Source organism: Octodon degus, unplaced genomic scaffold (assembly GCF_000260255.1).
Source record: "Octodon degus isolate 3935 unplaced genomic scaffold, OctDeg1.0 scaffold00173, whole genome shotgun sequence".
NCBI classification, from domain to species: Eukaryota; Metazoa; Chordata; class Mammalia; order Rodentia; family Octodontidae; genus Octodon; species Octodon degus.
Genome location: NW_004524749.1, coordinates 296781 through 307612, shown reverse-complemented (window position 1 = coordinate 307612; position 10832 = coordinate 296781). Strand labels below are relative to the sequence as shown.

The following is a 10832-nucleotide window of genomic DNA, read 5'->3' as shown; positions in this document are numbered from 1 at the left end:
ATGAATATATTTAGTATATCAGCTGCAACATAGGTCAGATATATTGAATTATAAATATAATATTAATATGTAATTAAATACAAATAAATACTATCATTGACAAGAATACCTAAAACAAATGAAAATATAAACTATAAGTATTTGCAAGTGCCCAAGTGAGCACCTTTGAATGAGGGGTGAACACCTACGTAAAGAGGTGAACTCGGGGCTTATTGCCAAATGACCAGAGTACAGACACCACACATGACAACATGCACACTTGGAAGCAAGTGGATGTGCTTGTGTCTAATATGAATCTTCGTAAGTCAGTACACCAGGTGTTTTGCGGGGCTACTTAATGCACTCTGTGAAATAACGACCCATTTCCTGAGTGTCGGTGTCTGCAATTTTTGTCACTTTGGTGTATACCATCGTTCCTAACTGTCAGCAACCTTGTTGTTGCTCCTGTCTCAGAAGAATTCCCTTAACACTTGATTTAATGGAAACCGTGTGAAGCCCAGCCTACAGGAGGTTGTGACTCGGGACTCATAGGATAAAACCCAGGCAGCTGTGCTGCCGACGCACTACGGGCAGGCTACACGGAGAAGAAGCGCTCGTTCCGGGAGGATGCTGTTGCTAAGCAAGAGAGGTTGGGATGAATGGTTCTGCAGGAAACAGAACTGCAGGGAATTCAGGCCAGAATCTGGGGCTTGGAAAATAAGGGTGATGCTCCAGAAGAATGACATGACTATATTTGAATAGATGTAGATTTTTGTACAAGAAAAACTAGATTTTTGTATGTGAATAGATGAATACATGTAGATTGTTGTGCATGAAAAAGAAATAAGGCATCCCCAGAAAATAAACCCTATTTTTTCTTTTGGAGCAAAAATTAATGCAAGACCCAGTCTAACTTTCAGGGAAATACAGTATTGGAGACGTTGAGGCTGTCACAGCACTGGAGCTCACCTCATTGCCTCCTGAACCAAAGCCAAGCTGTGTAGGCAGCAGGAGGCTGGGGAGACACAATAAGAGGACCGAGTGGGCAGTGCAGCACGGCTGCCACACTAGGAGCTGCAGAACGTGCTGAATGCGTTTGATTTGTTCACTTGTTACAGCACGAAGGTTACCAGCATGGACTCTGGAGAGAGACTGACTGCTGAGGTTTGATGCCAGCCCCGAGGTCTCAGGATGAACCAGGTCCTCTCAGGTTCATGAGTGGTACCATAACCCTGTACCCTGGAAGGGAATCAACTTAGGCTACACCCTCATGGCGGGGCTTAACAGATTTGACAGCTGACCTAAGAGACAGCAGACACATTTGCACTCGGGACAGCTCTGGAAAGAGACAACAGAGGTAGAGTCTTCCTTGGGAGAAGTCATCCCTGCCAACACCTCAGTCTTGCACTTCCAGCCTCCAGATCAGTGAGAAAGCCTGTTTCTGTTTAAGTCTACACTGTCTCGTTACAGAAACCCAGCAAAGGAAAATACCTCCCTTGCTCACTGTGAGCCCCTGCCTTGTTCGCTAGCTATGCTGTGCCTCTGTTTCCCACTCTATAAATAGGGTTGCAGTAGTGCCTGCTTCACAGAGCTATGGGGGAAATTTCATGAGTGAGAGTGGCTGGTGCAAGGCCCCAGGGAAGGACAAAGTCTCGCCTGCTCCAGAGGCCAGCATGGCTGTCACATGAGTGAGGGCACGGCCCTGGAGGGGGCTGAAGACCACACTGTCTCTAGCATCAGGGGAAGGCACTGGGGTCTTTGTGAAATGAGAGGCCTGGGCTGTGAGATGTGCTTGCTTTTATGCATGGTGTCTGCTGTATGGAAATGGACTGAGGGGAGACGAGAGTGGGTGGGAGGAGAGCAGCTGTGGATAATTCCAGAAAGCAGCCAGGCATAGACACTTCCACCTTCCCACCTTGGCTGCGGCTGTGCTTTGGCTTCACTACCCCACCCTCTGAAGACACTACTTCCCCCAGGGATCAGGTAGGTGCAGAAGGAGAGTTTAGGGAGCTGTTCACACAAGGAGGCAGAGGAAGGCAGGCGTCCCTGGGCGAATGGACAGGCAGGTGCCAATCGCTGCCAGCTGGGTGTGAGGACATCTGGGTATGAGTTAGAGACTCACCAACACACAGCTGCCTCTGAAAGAAGCAGAACATTTCACAGACTTCCTGTTTGTGTTTTTGTTTTTGTTTTGAGGCGTCAGCCTCCCGAGTGCTGAGATTATACAGGCTTTCACTACCTCACTCAATCCACGTCTCACAGATGTAAAGTCCTCTGTCCTCATTATTCCATTCCCCTCTTCCTCTTATCCAGTCCCAGCGGAATGTAGGGAAATTTGATCTACTAATATTCACCCAAATCTCTGTGGTTTTAGGTCATGTGTATTTGCTACAGGTTTGAATCACAGGATTTCGATGTACAGTGGTTTGACTCTGGGCAGGTCAGCATTACTGCCCAGAGACAAGGAGCTGGGGACTATATCAAGTGGCTCTGTGAGAAGCGAAGGAGATGCGATGCTTTTTTTTTTTTTTTTTCCTACAGTTTCTTAATCATCTGGTAGAAATAAAATCCAAATGAGCTGCGGCCCAGAAGAACATGCCCTTCTCTGCCCAGAAGAACATGCCCTTCTCTTCACAAGCTGATAAGATCTAGGACCTGACAAAGTCTGGATGGCCTCGGGGTTCAAACAACTGAGCAGAACGTTCCACCTAGAGTAGGCACAGTCTTCCCCTTTGAAGCTGATCAAACAACCTTACTGGCCCTGGTCACAGAACAGCAATCGGGGCTGTTCTTTGAGGCCCATTAGCCACACGGGTGTTGCCCAGGCCTTAACCGAGAGCACTGACATCCTGGCATTGCCCACACTTTCCTGACGCAGGCACTTTGGCCTCACAATGCACCTGCCTCTTGTCTCAGTTCTTTTGTGGAAGACTTAAGAACCCATGACAGCCACTGTTTCTGCAACATCATCAGGACCTGGCCCCGTCGTGGGTACGTCAGGGAGCATCTGGCTTTGCAGGCTTGGTTTCCTTCTCCTGGAGTGCGTGCCTGTCTGTGAGGGGCATGTGGTGTGAGGGTGGAGCTTGCTTGGGACAACTTGATTGGCTTGGGATCCTCCCAGGGGCTTGGGGGAGCACACTTCTGGGTGATTTGGACAGGGCACGGAAGCACAGCCTCAGACTCTGTCGGCTTCTCATTCCTTGTTCTCGGGCACTGTTCCTCAGCTCTACTGCTAGGCAGCATGTGCTGAACACCTTCGTTCTGCCATGCCCCTCTGCTCTGACACTCCTTCCTTGGGACCAGCTGGTTACGGACTGAATCCCCTGAAACTGTGAGTCCAACTAAACCTCTGTCCCTTTAAGATGTGGGTGTCAGGTGTTGTGTTCCAGAAACAGGAAAGTTGACAAATGCAGCTGGGGAGGTGGTGTTAATATTCGCAAATGTTAGCTAGATACATGCATACATGTATGACAGGAATACAGGTAGCGCTGTTCTCCTTGGGTAAGACATTTGTTCCATTGTTCTAACCTGAAAGCTTTGGGGGTGTAGAGGGATGGTTTGGTTAGAGCTTTCCATGGTAGCAGTGATCAAAAGTCACATGTAGCTCTACCAGTCACAGCTAACAAGGACCCAAGTCAGCCTCATGCTCTGCCAACAGGGACAGAGGCTGGTTACCTGGCAACCAGATGCTTCTCCACTGAGTGCTACAAGCACTCATTAATCAGCACAGGCTACTCTCAGTATGATTGTAAATCAGGTTTCATCTGTGGAAACCTGTGAATGGTGTAGGTCAACATAGATACCACAGTGTCTTGTTTGAGTCTCCGAGAGCACAGGTGACCCTACATCTAAAGTCACAGTCTACGAGGGCTGGAAGATTGTCAAAGATTGTCACAGGCCCATGGCTTGAATTTCACAGACAAGACTTAGAGAATTTGATCAGCCCAAGGTGATACAGTCGGGTAGCGGCACAGTTGAGTAGGTGGAGTGGGGCTGCACTGACTTAGCTGGTTTCTCCAGGGTCCTCCTTCTTCTAGGACCCTCTTCTCATCCTGCATTCTGTCCTGCCTGTTAGAAATGCAGAACACCCCTTGCAGGTTGTGCTTGTGGAGTGAGCCTCTGTGTCACGAGCTCAAGATTAGCAGGGCAGGGGCTGACCCAGTGGGGAGCATCACAGTCCTGTCACTCTCAAATCCTTTCTCTCTAAGACTTAAGCTGTCAACAAAGCCAGCCAGGGAGAAGTCTAGTCTGCTCCAGGTGGGGCAAACTGGGGTCAGCCTGCATCTGCAAGGCCCAGGGCCCTGAGGGTGTGGGAAGGCTGCTTGAGGGACTGAGAGGATAGTAATGTGGAGAAGAGGTGTGCCAAGACTGCAGCTGGGGGCACGGAGCACCTACCTGCAAACTGGAGCACTTCCAGGGCAAAGGTGAGGCTGAGGACTGACAGGCTCACAAGGCACCCGCTGCGGTCTGAGACCGCAGGGCCTGGTTCTCAGGGGCCAGCCTATGGGAGTGAACAGTGGCAGGTATCATTAGACTCGTGCCTGAACCCGGGAGGGTTTGGGATCCAGAGCTGGAGCTGACCGGCCAAGTGCACCTTCCTGTAGGAGTCACCATGGCTCCTGTGAAGGTGGGGACAGCCTTGAAGGCAGGAAGAGGGAAAAAAGAGCCTGGGTGGGAGACAAGACAGGGCTTTGTGAACTGAGCAGCCGTTCCAGGGTCTCAGCTTTGGTGGTGTGGAGACACACCACGTTAGCAGTGTGCAGCAGGAAGCACTCTCCCACCAGGTGACATCCTACTTTTTAAAATTTTAGACAGGGTCTCACTAAGTTATCCAGACTGGCGTCAAACTTGATTCTCCTGCCTCAGCTGGCTGAGCAACTGGAATTAGAGGGGTGGTGTCTTCAGCCTTTGGTGGGCGGAGGTGGGAATGTTTTGCAACTTAGTAAATGAAGATGGAGAGTCTGTGTAGTGGCCTGCTGAGGCGGACCATGCAGTAGACCTCCCACTCCACAGCCCACAGGCAGCGCTGATCCTGGAGCTCCGAGACTCGCTTTCTTCTTCTCGGCACCTATCGGTTCTCAGCACCTCACTTCAATCTTCAGCCACTGCAGACCTGTCACAGCACCAAGGTAGGTACAGAGGTGTGGGGACTGGATGTGTGCTGGTGAAATAAGAAATATTATTATGCTATTAAGAATGACTTTGTTGTACTTCTTTGTTGAGACTTGTATTCCCCATGATACCAAGAACAGGCATCAAATATCTATAGACTAATATATTTGGTTTTAAGAAGTCTCATTTACTTTACATGTGTATTTAATATTTTTTTCAGTGTGGTTATATTCATATATATATATATATATATATATATATATATATATATATAGTAAGTATCTAGAATCCATGTTTGTGTTAAGAAGGGCTTAAATTCCACTTTACTTAGAAAATTCTTGTTCAGCAAGCAACACACACACCTCTGCTTGGGCTCACATCCCATCTCATGGAAACGATGTGCTGACACCTCTGTCTTCCCCACTCTCGTCTATGGCCCCACAGCGTGGACTGGCCATTCCCACCAGTGCTTGTATTTGAGACACAGCTGAGGAAGCTCAGAAAGCTCAACTGGCAAGAGGGACAATAGAAGACGGGAAACTGAAAGGTGACTTGGAGGCGAATTCAATGAGTGCACATGCGAAAGGGACAAGAGCAACAAGGCATATGTCAGTCCGTGTCCACTAGAGAGACAGAGTTCATGTAAGAGATACAAACATATGAGGATTTACAAAGTAGGCTGACCATGCTGCCCCTGGAGTCAGGTGCAGAAGAGTCCAGAGGGGTCGCCTGCGCACTGGGGAGCTGAGGGACCCAGTTAGGGTGTGAGCCCTGATGCCCCCCCTACTGGGTCTCACTACTCAGCTACACCAAATGCAAAAAAGAAAAAGAAAAGAAAAGATTGTGTTAGATCTACACATCAAATTTGGAAGTCTAGCCTTTTTGATAGTACTGGTCTTGTCCATCTAGGGACTTTGAACATCTTTCCATTTTCTGAGGTCCTCTTCAACTTCCTTTTCCAGACTGTTGTAAGTTTCATTGTATAGGTCTTTCACTTCTTTGGTTAGGTTAATTACTAAATGTTCAATTTTTCTTTCTTTCTTTTTTTTTCAGTACTGGGGATTGAACTAAGGACCTTGTGCTTGCCAGGCAGGTGTTTATGCTGCTAAGCTATATCTGCTGCCCTTATTTAATTTTTTTTTAATGCAAGTGTGAATGGTATTGTTTTCCAAATTTGTTTCTCATTATATTTACTACTGGTGTACAGGAACACTACTGAATTTTTGTGTCTTGATTTTGTACACTGTTACATCGCTGAATTTGGTTATTAATTTTAGGAGTCTTTTAGTGGATTTTCATGAGTCTTCCAATTAGAGAGTCATGTCACCTGCAAATACTGATATTTTGATGTCATTGTTTACTACACATAGCCTTTTTATTTCTTTGTCTGGCCTGACTACTCTGGCTAATTCTTCAAGGATTATGTTGAACAGGAATGGTGACAGTGGACATCCTTGTCTTGTTTCTGGTTTTAGAGGGAAACCTAACTAAGAGTTTCCTTAATTACTAGGATGTTGGTTGTAGACTTGTCATAAATGGCTTTTATCAGTTTAAAAAGATCCTTCTACCTTCTATACCTATTTTCTTCAGTACTTTTATCATGAAAGGATGTTGGATTTGTCAGAGGATTTCTCTGCACCTACTGAGATGATATTTTAATACTTGCTTCTGTTTATGCAATGGGTTATGTTAATTGATTTGTACATGTTGAAATTGATTTGCATCCCTGGGGCAAACCCTAATTGGTCATGATGTATGATCTTTCCAGTGATTTGTTGCACTCTGTTTTCTAGTTCTTGTTGAGGTTTGCATCTATGTTCACTGAAGAAATTGGTTTGTAGTTTCCTTTTTTGTTTGGATCCTTGAAATCAGGGTAGTGTTAACTTGCAGGAATGACTTTAGGAATACTCCTTTCCTTTGGTTTCATTAAAGGTTTTAGGAAACTCTGTGTGAGCTCTTCCCTGAAGTTCTTGTGGAATCTGGCAGTAAATCTACCAGGAGCTGAGCTTTTCTTCATAGTTGGTAATTTTTTTTAATGACTGCTTAAATTTCGTTTACTTACTCAGAATTTATAAGCCTTCAGTTTTGGTAATGAAAATATTACTAGGACTATTTCTTCTGAGTTCTGCAAACTATTGACCTACAGATTTGTAGCGTAATTGATAATAATCTTCTGGAGTTTTGCCTGCTCTGATCTTTATAATTCCATTCACTAGATCTAGATTTGCATTGTTCTTGTTTTTCTAGGATCTTCAGGTGCTTCATTAGATTATTTATTAGGTCTTACTCTGTCTGTTTGTTTGTTTTGTTTTAATGTGGGCATTCACAGCTACACACTTCTCTCTTAGGACTATTTTCATGGTATCCCTTAGTTTGGGTGTATTGTCCTGGCATTATCATTTAATTCTAGGAACTGTCTTATTTCTTCTTTAATTTTTTCTGTGCCTGTAGAATATTCAAGAGTGTTGCTTGTTTTCTGTACATTTGCATAATTTCTATGTTTTCTTTGGTTATTGAGTTCTAATTTCATTGAGCTATGAAATGATAATATTGATGGTAAATTTTTAATTATTTTACATTTATTTAAGCATGCTTTCCTGGCTACTATTAGAGAATGTTTCATATGCAGCCAAAAATAGTATGTATTCTGGTGGTGGTGGAACACTATAGATGTATATTAAGTCCATTTGCTCAAAGGTTTTGTGAACTCTGGCAGTTCTTTGTTGATTTTTTTGTTTGTTTGTTTAGTTGAACTGTCTATTTGTGATAGTAGAGTACTTAGGTCCTCCATTATGATTGTGTTGACGTTTATCTGGTCTCTTGTGTCCAGTACTATTTGTTTTATAAAGTTGGGAATACAGTTTTTTGATGCATACATGTTTATTATTGTTATCTCTTCCTATTGAATGGTGCCTGTAACAAAAATACAGTGATTTTCTTTGCACCTTATTAAGCCTGAAATTTGGCTTTTTTTTTTTGGCAGAACTGGGGATTGAACTCAGACCCTTGCGCTTGCCAGGGAAGCACTTATTCTACTGAGCCATCTCCCTGGCCCCTTGAAATTTGGCTTAAATTTCAGTTTGTTGAAAGTAGGATGGCCACTTCTTGTTTATGAGTTCCATCCTTTGATATTTAGTCTATGAATTTTTGTATTACATGTACTTCTTGTATACAGCATACCATTAATTCTTGTTTCTTGATCCATTCTGCCCATCTGTGTCTTTTTATTGGTAAATTGACACTATTCACGTTGATGGTTCGATCTGTTACGTATTGACTTAGTCTTGTTATTATATTATTTTCATGGAGCTGATTTACTTCCTTTCCCTTCTAATTAATTATTTATCCTGGCTGGTACATTGATCCTACTGGAAATTTGGCATTGTTGGCTCCATTGTCTATTTTGAGGAAATCCTCAAGAATTTTTAGAGGGCTGGCTTTTTAGTCATGAATTTCATTAAGTGCTCTTTATCATGGAAATATCTTATTTCTCCAATAATTTTGAAAGATAATTTTGTAGGATAAATCAATATGAGTGGGAAGCTGTTTGCTTTTGGGGCTTGAAGCTCTTCACTCCAATCTCTACTTGCCTTTGACATCTGTGTTGAGAAATCTCCTATAGTTTTGATAATGTCAACCTTACCAAATTCTATTATGGGTTTTCTTTTATAAATGATTCATTACTTTGTACTTAACATCTTTTAAGATTCTGTTCATGTGTTGGATTTGTATTTTTTTGTCTGTTAAGTATTGTTGGGTGGTTTATTTCTAATCATAGCTATTGGGGGTTGTATATTACTCATTTGCCTGCAGGTTAAAATTTTTTTCTATTGTTGGAAAGTTTTCTGTTCTTCTGTAAACTGAAGTTTATGCTGTTTTTGTGCTTTTATACTGCCTTCTGATCTTTCACTAATTCCACTTAATCTTAGGCCAGCTCTCTTTGTGTCATCTAAAGCTCTTGGACCTATTCTTCATGTTCTCTTGTTGCTTTTAGTGTGTCTCTTGTTGACTGATCACCAGCTGCAGGCCTACATTCTAGCTCTCATGCTCGGTCCTGCCTGTGACACGTGGCTGCTTCTGCTGCTTGCACTTGCAATAAAAGTTTTAATACCTGAATTTCTATTTGGAACTTTGTTATGGAGCCTAATTCTTTTCTATGCTGGGTATTTGTGATTTGTATGTCTTTAGCACTTCTACTTTCTAATTACCATCTTCTTTATACTCACTGCTTATTGGTTTCATTAAGATCATTATCTTTTTAGCTGTGTCTTCTCTGAATTCACCAAGCACCTCATACATCTGTCCTGTTACTTCCACTGTGATCCTTTCAGATATTTTGGCTGTGTGGCTTTTGATTTCCTCCCCACTACCCCAGGCGCAGATGTACTCGCAGGGCGTTGGGAGATTCTGGGGGCATTTTGTGGCCTTGTTTCTCATGTTTCTATTTTTGTTTATTTGCTTTCTATACTGAGGCTTGTGGGTTATTATAGCATTCAGCTTTGCTGCTGGTGTGGAGACTTCTCTAATCTCTCCTTTTCAGAGGCATCCCCTGGGCATAACTAATTACAGGTTTTCCTCTTTCCCAGGATCCAACTATCTCCATTTGGGAGAGGAAGTTGCAGTTTCTGTGGCTCAGTACCGAGTTCTTTGGGACTAGACCACGACATTGTTTATGAACCCCAGACAATCCAGACACTGGCATACAGAGAAACCCAACTAGCAACAATTATGTCACCTTGGCTAAGGTAGCAAAGTCAGCAATAACAGTAGTATTAAATACAAACTGGATTATGACAAGCCCTAAGAACTATTAATATACCACACTTAAGCATAGAAAAGAGACCCATGTTTATAGTATATATACTGAGACAAACCAGATATTGGCCTACAGTAAATATCTACTCAATAGAACAACTTTACCTCCCTTAACAATAGAACAATCTTCAACCATAATAAAATATAGTTAAGTATAGATTCAGAAAGTTCGATGATTATACTAGTTAGGATAGAAGGTATAGGGGATAGGAGCATGAAAAAATAGATTTAAAAAGTAAGAAATGGAAAATGGGAAGAACGGGATAAACATGAAATAAAGGGTCCTATTAAGTAGTAATAACTTAGGAGTTCTGTGGATCAATTCCACACAATCAACCCATTCTCAAGATGGTGTCTGATTAAACTCTTTCTGGAAATACGGCAGGTGCTGTACTCAGATTTATTCTCTAACTCTTACCTCCCCATGAAGAAAACACTCAAAACTTCATGTTGTGTGTAATAGTTTGTGTCTAGATGTCCCCTGAAAGCCTCATTTGGCCATAGATGGGGCTTTTAAGAAATGACTGGCTCTAGAGTTGCGATGAAGTGTGGGATTCTGGGATCAATATGTGTGATTAACGAACTAGTCCACTGATTAGTTTGGCATGGTTCTAAGTGTGAGTCATGGGAGGACTTACCTAGGTGTGAGTCCAATCTGCCCAGAGGAGAAGGAGACCACAAGGTACAGGAAGAGGGCTGCTGTCACCACTTGCTGCTTCTTCACTACTTTGTGCTTTGCTGCACTCTGTTCACCATGAACTGTTTCTCCTCTATGATGTCCATCTACCTTGGAACCAGCCAACTAGGAACAGAAGTCTCTATGAACTATGAGCCAAAAATAAGCCTCTCCTCCTTTAACTTTGAGTGTTGAGTATTTTGTCTCAGCAATGAGAAGAGTAACTAAAATACCTAGTCTCCTCCTCCTC

At 43.3% G+C, this 10832-nt stretch overlaps 1 protein-coding gene across 3 annotated transcripts in view; it reads left to right on the top strand.

Moving 5' to 3' along the window:
• The first annotated feature begins 2814 nt into the window (after positions 1-2814).
• Tmem150c (transmembrane protein 150C) overlaps positions 2815-10832 on the top strand; it is a 93914-nt gene continuing 85896 nt past the window's right edge. The window contains exons 1-2 of one of the 3 annotated variants that reach the window (XM_023703496.1): positions 2815-2970; positions 4993-5108. The gene's annotated coding sequence lies outside the window, so the exon portion shown is untranslated. Of the gene's footprint in view, positions 2971-3285; positions 3311-4318; positions 4404-4992; positions 5109-10832 lie in introns of those variants that run through there. The other 2 variants (XM_023703498.1, XM_023703497.1) reach the window with 2 other exon arrangements.